This window comes from Lethenteron reissneri, unplaced genomic scaffold (genome assembly GCF_015708825.2).
Source record: "Lethenteron reissneri isolate LAM-NWPU_2019-01 unplaced genomic scaffold, ASM1570882v1 scaffold_1320, whole genome shotgun sequence".
Lineage (NCBI taxonomy): Eukaryota > Metazoa > Chordata > Hyperoartia > Petromyzontiformes > Petromyzontidae > Lethenteron > Lethenteron reissneri.
The window spans coordinates 39,499-49,561 of record NW_026891026.1 but is presented as its reverse complement, the minus strand read 5'-3'; the positions used below and the strand labels follow the sequence as shown (position 1 = coordinate 49,561).

The window sequence follows — 10,063 nt, the reverse complement described above, 5'->3', positions numbered from 1 at the left end:
GATGACTTAAACGGTACGTTTTATCTGTAGACGTGACTTTACCGAAAAAACCAAAGAATAATTCCTGCAGTCACGAAAGCTCCAAAATTAAGAAGGAACAAAACTGACAAGTCAGTCACTTCTTTCTTGGAAGAGACAAGTTCCTGCCTTGGGTGGTAAAGCCAAGATGCTACTTTATATTCTATTAACTGCATTCTGTAAAAAAAAAAACTATGCAAACAAGCTCAAAGGAATTTCGATTTAAAGCTTTCGTGACTGCAGGGATTCATCTTTTTGGTTCTTTCGGTAAAGTCACGTAGATGGAAATAAATAATAATAAATAAATAAAAACAGACTGTCTTCTCGACAGACCTGTTTCTTCACCTGAGGACGGCTGCTTGCGTTGTGGCCGAAACGTCGTGAGAATTAATTTATAAAAAAAAAGTATTACTATTTTATTATTTCCATTCTACGTGACTTTACCGAAAGAACCAAGAAGAAGCTCAAGGGAAGTTAGTGAAACTGCGAGTGAAACGACACTAGCTTATCTTCTTGGTTCTTTCGGTAAAGTCACGTAGAAGGAAAATAATAAAATAATAAAAATAAAACATAATAAAATAATTCTCACGACGTTTCGGCCACAACGCAAGCAGCCGCGCTCAGGTGGAGAACAGGTCTGTCGACCGTGACTTTACTGAAAGAACCAAGAAGATGAATCCCTGCAGTCACGAAAGCTTTCAATCGAAAGACACCAGCTTATTTACCCCAAGGGCTTTTCATACAAAGTGCATCCCACGGCCCACACAACCTCCCACCATCATCCATCTATCACCCCCCTCCTCTCCTCACTCCAGCCCCTCTTCTTCTTCGATGTCAGAGCATGAAGACAATTTTGGCATCTTGCTCCTGGGCACCTCCAGGCTGCTACTGCCTCCCCAGCTGCCAGCACGAGGAAAGTCAACGGCTTGGCGAGCGTGCGCTCGCAAATTGTATTTGGCAATGCTGCTTTTGCGATACCGATTGCCGACAGAGGACAGATGACTGCCAGAGGGCCGCAGTGCTGGGAACACTTTGGCACGGATGCCATCCTTGGTGTCGATGCCATCATCGTCGTCGTCCTCGGAGCTGAGGTGGACTGTCTCTTCACTGGACGAGCGCTGCAGTGTCGTCTCGCTGGAGATCGTGGTGGACACGCCATGCTCTTCGATTCCACTCAATAGCAGTCGCTTTTGGCTTCTGGGACTCCCAGTTCATCCAAGTCCTAAAATCCAGCGAAACACAGAAAATATGCACACACACACCAAATTTTGTTCAGCGATCCAACATTGATAATTGGTTTTTACCCTTCTATCTGGCAACAAAACTGACACCTTTTTACAAGCAGTCATGTTTGTATAAACCGCAATACTTGCAGTCATAATACAAACAAAAGACATAACTCTGATAATGTATGCACTGTCCTTGAAGTTGATTGGTCCACACCCGAGACAAGTATTGCGGTCTATACAAACATGACTCCTTGTAAAAAGGTGTCAGTTTTGTTGCCAGATAGAAGGGTAAAAAAACAATTATGATATTTTTACTGGCAAATGAGGTTCCCATAGTGTACGATACAACATTCTTCAAATTTCTGACGACGTGTATTCCTCAGAGTAATTAATGTACAAAATCAGTCGGTATTACCGGTAGGAACCACCTGATTCCACCAGCCCACAGGGGATTATTGTGTCTGTCCGTCGTGCATCCAAAAATGGGAGGGGTGGGATTGGGTGGGGAGGGGCTGGGTGGGGAGGGGCTGGGTGGGGAGGGTGGGGTGGGGCTGGGTGGGGAGGGGCTGGTCACCCCGTGGTGCCCTTATAAAACTCAACGTTTCACCTACTCACGCCGGCTTGTGCCCGCCCTCACAGTTGGCCATTGACCGAGCAACCCAACGTTCCTACCCGCTCCCTCCGCAGGAAGAATGTGTTTGTTTTGTACCCACTACTGGATCAGGACTCCTCAGCCTCCTCACTCGAGCTATGTGACGATCCATCTATCAACGACACACGAACTAATCTTCTCACAACTCGAATCTCTGTGGTGTCATCCTCTTGGTGATGTGTGCTCTACTTTGGATGCCACTCCAACACCGGTCTTGTTTCCCAGCCACAATGCAGTCCAGTGATGTGCCCTTGCCCAAGCCCATCTACTTTTTGCAGTTGTCAATGTTTCTTATTTGCATGTTTCGGTATCCACGTGTAATGGGTTCCGGAGACACTTGTAGAGGTAACTTCTTTATTACAATACAACACTCCAACAGTCCTGATACTCTGTTACAGCGGGACGAGGGGTACAGGGTCCTACGCTGGCTGGCTGGCGGGTCTTGACCTGCGACTGGCCCCGATCATCCAGGGAGCTGCCCTTTTATGCCTCGTGCCCAACGAGGGGTGGGGTTGTGTGTGCCCCCAGGTATCCCACAGAGCACACACAGCCCCCCCGTTGGTGGCGCCAAGGGGCTTAAGTGTCTGGGGTGCCTGGGATCCTAGCGCCTGGTGCCAAGGGGCTTAAGTGTCTGGGGTGCCTGGGATCCTAGCGCCTGGTGCCAAGGGGCTTAACTGTCTGGGGTGCCTGGGATCCCAGCGCCTGCCGCCAAGGGGCTTAAGTGTCTGGGGTGCCTGGGATCCATAGCGCCTGGCGCCAAGGGGCTTAACTGTCTGGGGTGCCTGGGATCCCAGCGCCTGCCGCCAAGGGGCTTAAGTGTCTGGGGTGCCTGGGATCCTAGCGCCTGGCGCCAAGGGGCTTAACTGTCTGGGGTGCCTGGGATCCCAGCGCCTGCCGCCAAGGGGCTTAAGTGTCTGGGGTGCCTGGGATCCGAGCGCCTGGTGCCAAGGGGCTTCTCTGCCTAGGGTCCCAGAGCCCCCTCTTGAGGCACTACAAACGCATTAACTCTTTACAAGTTTAATTCCAACCTTCCATCTTCTCCATGCTTCTCTGTGCATTTTTTATGTTGCAGAAAAACTTAAAAATAAATCCCAATCCTGTATTCGTTTAAAAAACACGTGTAGTTTTCATGGAAGCGTCCGTAGGAACTTGCCTGTAGAGTAACGTTCATCAGCTGTTGGACACTCGACAATCCACGTGAAGTGAAATTCTCCAAAAACTCCAAGCAGTCGATTTGTTTCAGGAAGCTTGAGACACAAAAAACAACAACACACAAGGCTCCAAAATGTTAATACCAAATACAAGAAGCACGAAAAGTACTTTGTACGGCTGAATTACATTAAGTTGCACATTTTTACTCCGTCAACATTGCGATTAGAAATAACATGTGAAGCAACACTTACATTGCTTGTACTGTATATCCCTATGGAAAATAATGACTTTTTTTATTGGAAATCCAAGTGCAAAAATCAGCCCAAACTGCATTACGAACTTTGCTTTTCGATTTAAAGCTTTCGTGACTGCAGGGATTCATCTTCTTGGTTCTATCGGTAAAGTCACGTAGAAGGGAAGTAATAAAATAATAAAAATAAAATAATAAAAATAAAACATAATTAAATAATTCTCACGACGTTACGGCTGCTTGCGTTGTGGCTGAAACGTCGTGAGAATTATTTTATCATGTATATTATATTATTTTATTTTATTATGTTTTATTATTTTATTACTTCCCTTCTACGTGACTTTACCGAAAGAACCAAGAAGATGAACTTTGCTTTGTTTTAATTCACCCACCGACTTAAGTATTGTAGTCGAGTATACACAGATAAAACTAAACACTTGAAGAACCCAGACTCGTATATAATAAAGGAGTGTTATAAACAACGCAAGTCAACTAAAAATATCTAATGCAGTGTAGAGTGCTCATCAGAATATCCGAGGCCAATACCAACCCACCTACCCAGTGACTAGGGAAGATGTTGCAGCATAGAATACGTCAAGGATAAGCCATTTTAATAAAGCAGTTATACATCATGAAATAGAATGGAGTGTGCAGACGCAACAGTAGAAAAGGTTTAGTAGTACAGTGCATATTATTATCATTATCAGAGTTGCTTCTTTTTATTAGCATTTTTGACTACTTGTGTTGTGGTTATTGCAAACATGATGCCTTGTATAAAGGTGTCAGTTTTGTACCAGTTTAAAAGGGTAAAAACCTACTACTATATTTTGCCACTGCTAAAAGAGATGTCTCATAGAGTAGAAAAGGTTATTTCAGCAAAGAATCCCTTTCATTTATTTGTAATTTTTTTCAGAGCGTGAATGATGACGATCTTCTTGGTTCTTTCGGTAAAGTCACGTAGAAGGAAAGCAACATTATTATATTATTTTATTATTTTATTTTATTATGTTTTATTTTTATTATTTTATTATGTTTTATTTTTATTATTCTATTACTTCCCTTCTACGTGGTGACTTTACCGAAAGAACCAAGAAGATGAATCCCTGCAGTCACAAAAGCTTTAAATCGAAAATGATGACGATGTTTAAAGGTGGCGACGATGATGCACCTAAAGGGCACTTACTTGTAAAGAGCGTTGCCAGGCTTGCCGCTGTCCGGCAGGGTTCCAAGCCGGGCCGGTGGGTTGTCTCCGTCCGGTGGCCGTGGGGGACCATTGGATCCACTCGCTTCACCCGTCACAACATTCTGTGCAACGCCTGCAACCAGTGGATGAGCATTCGCAATAAAACCATTTACACCTCAACACATATACGAGTAATATTGAATTCATCCTCTTGGCTCTTTCGGTAAAGTCATCACGTAGAAGGGAAGTAATAAAATAATAAAACTTCATAAAATAATTCTCACGACGTTTCGGCCACAACGCAAGCAGCCGTCTTCAGGTGGAGAACAGGTGTGTCGGAAAGACAGCGTCTGACAGACCTGTTCTTCACCTGAGGACGGCTGCTTGCGTTGTGGCCGAAACGTCGTGAGAATTGTATTTTATCGTGTTTTATTTTTATTATTTTATTACTTCCCTTCTACGTGACGACTTTACCGAAAGAACCAAGAAGACTGCGTATCACTTTGTGGCAAATTGTGTCGCGTCTTTCAATTCTACCGCGTGCCGCCACGTTCCGTGCAGAGAAACGTGCTGCGCCGAGCAGGGAGAGCTTGCGTCACCTGATGAGGAACCTTCGCCAGCACTGGAGGGTCCCTGGCTGCCGACCAAGACTTCCTGTGAACACTCGCTGCCGTGTCGGCTGAGGTTGGACGGCCTGCCACGCAATTCCGTCACGTATCTGGGAGGGAGAAAAAACCCAAAAAATTAACCCTCTTGATATGCTAATTATTTGTCAAGGCGCCCTTTCCCCCCCTTCCAACCCAGCGTATATACATGCTCCAAGCACATGCGCTGTTTCATTCAGACGCTGTTTTTCCGACAGACCTGGTTTTCACCTGAGGACGGCTGCTTGCGTTGTGGCCGAAACGTCGTGAGAATTATTTTATTATTTTTCTTTTTATCATTTTATTACTTCCCTTCTGTTGCTACCATTTAATTACAGCAGCAATCGGGAACTTGTCTCGCACGAGCAGCGATTGTCTATTTCGTGTTCACGTACCGTTGTTGCTGCAGGTTGCGCAACACATTCACAACATCCTTGGGCAGCATTCGGATCAGCTCCAGGCTTTCCTTGATTTTATTTAATATTTCAAAATGTTCTCTCCCGTGCACCTACACACATACAGACCGCAGAGCAAATTCTTTAAAACATCAAATGCTTATTGTGAATTCTAGATTTGAAGCTTTCGTGACTGCAAGGATTCATATTCTTAGGTTTTTTCGGTAAAGTCACGTAGATAAAAAATTAAAATTAATAAAAGTAAAATAAAATAAAAATCACGACGTTTCTATTGCAACACAAGCAATCATCATCAGGTATAAATGAAATAGCAACAAAAAATTCTAACCAGAAAAACTATAGACAGACATATGAGCAGACAGATATCACCAAGATACACAGAGAGAAACACAGGTACAGAGAGGGAGATCGTCTCTGTGGAGTGGCCTTAAATAGGCAGAGGGGGCGGTGGCAGAGAGAGGGAGGGGTTAGAGACAACATTAACATGTCAATGAGTACGGAAAACGAGGAATTTAAACGAAAGCAGGTAACTACCAGGAGGTGAAATATGTCTTCTTGGTCGGATGGCCAATTGCTGCCACAGTTGCTTGAAGTCATCAGCATGTCGTGCACCACTTTCACGCAGCCTGAGGATTTGGTTAAGTGGCAAAAAGCGGACAGGTAAGGCGAGTACACGCAGGGACAATTTCTTTCAGAATAATACATTGAAATTATGTCATCATGGGACCTCCTTTGCCAGTAGCAAAATATACTAATAGGGGTTTTCACCTTTTTTCTGGCAACAAAACTGATACCTTTTGCAAGGAATCATACTTACATTAACCACAATACTTGCAGTCAAATGCAAACAAAAAACAATACTCTGATAATTTATGCATTGTCTTTGAAACTGATTGGTCCACACCAGAGACAGCTTTCTTTAGAGCCTAGTCTCATATGGTGTTCGACCAGATGACGCCAAAAGGCGTCATCATGTGACCTCCTTTGCCAGTACCAAAATATACTAAAATATAGGGGTTTTCACCTTTTTTTTGGCAACAAAACTGACACCTTTTGCAAGGAATCATACTTACATTAACCACAATACTTGGCGTCATCTGGTCGAAAACCATATGAGACGAGGCTCTAAAGAAAGCTGTCTCTGGTGTGGACCAATCAGTTTCAAAAACAATGCATAAATTATCAGAGTATTGTTTTTTGTTTGCATTTGACTGCAAGTATTGTGGTTAATGTAAGCATTATTCCTTGCAAAAGGTGTCAGTTTTGTTGCCAGAAAAAAGGGGAAAACCCCTATTAGTGAAATTATATAATTTACAAAAACCTCAAATGTGTCTTAATAGCTAGACAGCACGTGTGTGTGAACAAGGGGCAGTCAAAGTGATCACCTTGGGAGTTCGTATCAGAAGCCGCCTCTCCACTCGGTCGCTGACTGCTGCCAGAAGACACCTTAGGCACTTGTGGGGTGTGCTCAACTGGCTGAGCCTGTGGAGACTGACAAGTCTGGGTTGCTGCCTCTGCCAAGGCAGGAGGATACTGCTGCACAGACTGAGCTGCATTCTGCATGGTGAGTGAAGGAGCCTTCCAATTGTTTGGAGACTGCTGCTGCTGCAGCTCCTCATCGTCATGATGCATGCACCGCTCGTCCATTTTGATATCTTCGAGATTTGAAGCTTTCACGACTGCAAGGAATCATACTCTTAGTTTTTTTCGGTAAAGTCACGTAGGTAAAAAATGAAATTAAAATAAAATAAAAATCACGACGTTTCGGAAGCAACACAAGCTTCCGTCTTCAAGTGATACAGATATTTGGCTGGGACAGTTTCACCTGAAGACGGAAGCTTGTGTTGCTTCCGAAACGTCGTGATTTTTATTATTTTATTTTTATTAATTTTTATTTCATTCTTCACCTACATTTTTACATCTCTCCCCGGCGAAGCACACACTCGGGTCTCGCAGCAGAATCGGCCCAGTACCTGGCCACTAAAACAAATAGGCAGAAAACAAATGCATTAAAACAATTTTTTTATGGGCAGCCATTGTAAGGCATGTTTTTACTTAACCCGCCAAAAGAGAATTTCAAGAAATTACAGGAAAAGATAAAATAGTTTAAAAACATTACAATGTCTCTTCAACCACGACTATAGAGACATGGTAATCGCAATAATTGTACACTTAGACATTTTCAATGTTCAGCCCTATAAAACTGGCAGCAGACATTGTATGTAGCTAGGGTTCCCAAGTTTCGTACATAACAGGATAAACTCCACACCCTCAAAATGGGGGGTTCCCCAAGGCTCTGTACTAGGTTCCCTGCTCTTCACAGCCTACACTTCCCCGATCGGCCGGCTCATTGCAAGCTTCGGTGTTAAGCATCACTCATACGCGGATGACACGATTATATTCACCGCCATCGATTCTAGCAATGCATCTGGATTCGAGAGGCTCTCGGAATGTACCACCGCCATGCAACAATGGTTCACTGCACACAACCTAGCCCTTAATCCGAAAAAGTCAGTGGCCATCATGTTAGGTACCAAGTGTAACGGGTTCCGGAGACACTTGTAGAGGTAACTTCTTTATTACAATACAACACTCCAACAGTCCAACTCTCCAACAGTCCTGATACTCTGTTACAGCCTAGGTACACAGCCTAGCTACACAGCCTAGATACTCTACTCTGGCTACGCTCTGCAACTCGCCCTCACAAGGTCGTAGAGTCGGGAGTTCCAGAGTCCCACCACTGGCTCTCACAGCATCCCAGGGTCTTCAGATGGCTGGTCGTGGGTCTTGGGTCTTGAGTTACAACTGGGCCCTGATCGTCCAGGGAGCTCTCCTTGTATGCCTGGTCTAACGAGGGGTGGGGCCGTGTGCGCCACCAGACATCCCACAGAGCACACACAGCCCCCCCCCCCCCCCCCCCCCCGTTGGCGGCGCCAAAAAGGCTTAAGCGCCTGGGAACCCAACGCCTGGCGCCCAGAGGCTTAAGCGTCTGGACCCTCTGGGAACCCAGTGCCTGGCACCCAGAGGCTTAAGCGTCTGGACTTGCCTGGGATCCCAGAGCCCCCAGCAGCCCCTCCCTTCTTATGTCACTACACAAGCAACGTCTCAATTCAGCAGCACTCCCCACACACATACACATCTTCGGTCACATCAACAAGTTCACCGACCACTTCAGGTACCTCGGTATCATCCTCGATTCAACTTTATTCTTCGACCGTCAAACCAACCATATCATCAGCTCATGTAACTTTCACCTGAAGGCTCTTAGACACATACGTCCTCTCATCTCTACTGAAATTGCCAACACTTTGGCATGTTGCATAGTTGGGTCTCGCCTTGACTATTGTAACTCCGTCCTAGTCCGGACCTCCGCTGGCAACCTAAAGAAACTTCAAAGACTACAAAATAACCTAGCACGCGTCGTCATTGCCCACACTCTTCCCCGTCTCGACTCACTAGCTCGTCTCCGCGCTCTCAACTGGCTCCCCATCGCCAGCAGGGTCACATACAAGACCGCCTGCCTCTGCCACAACGCCTTCATATCCGCCTGCCTGCCGTATCTTTCTTCATTACTGACAACTTGCAGCTCAGCACACGGCAGATGCCTGCGCAGCGCGACTCACGACCTCCTCTCGATACCAAGATCCAGGATGGTCATCGTGTCTACGCGCCGCTTCTCGGTGGCAGCCCCAACAGTCTGGAACGATATCCCTCTGCACATTCGCAGCATCACCTCAATCGCCTCCTTCAAGAGACACTTAAAAACTCACCTCTACAACCACGTGCTTTTGAGTGACTCTGACCTTGGCTCCGCGCCTCTGAGTTGCGGCCACTACGTCTGCAAATTTGCGCGCGTTACAAATTGTACTATTATTATTATTATATTATTACCCACCCACTCACCCACTCACTCACTCACACACCCACTCACTCACCCAGTCGCTCACCCACCCACTCACACACCCACGCACACACCCACTCAATCACCCACCAACTCACACACCCACTCACTCACTCATCACAGTCGCTCGCTCACTCACACACACACTCACCACCCACTCACACACTCACCCACACACTCACCCACACACTCATCTACCCACTCACCCACCCACCTACACACTCACACACTCACTCACTGACCCAATCGCTCACTCACTCACTCGCCCAGTCGCTCACACACTAACCCACACACTCAACACCCACTCACACACTCACCCACCCACTCACTCACCCAGTCGCTCACACACTCACCCACACACTCATCCACCCACTCATCCACTCACACACCCACTCACTCACCCAGTCGCTCACCCACCCACTCACCCAACCACTCACACACTCACTCACCCACTCACCCAGTCACTCACTCACCCACTCATTCACTCATCCACCCACTCACACACTCACCCACACACTCATCCACTCACCCGCCCACTCACCCACCCACTCACTCACCAAGTCGCTCGCTCACTCACTCACCCAGTCGCTCACACACTAACCCACCCAGTCGCTCACA

The 10,063-nt window shown here is 46.2% G+C and overlaps 1 pseudogene; it reads right to left on the bottom strand.

Moving 5' to 3' along the window:
• Positions 1–824: 824 nt before the first annotated feature.
• LOC133361986 (tumor protein p73-like) lies at positions 825–8,734 on the bottom strand (annotated as a pseudogene).
• Between the last annotated feature and the right edge of the window lie 1,329 nt (positions 8,735–10,063).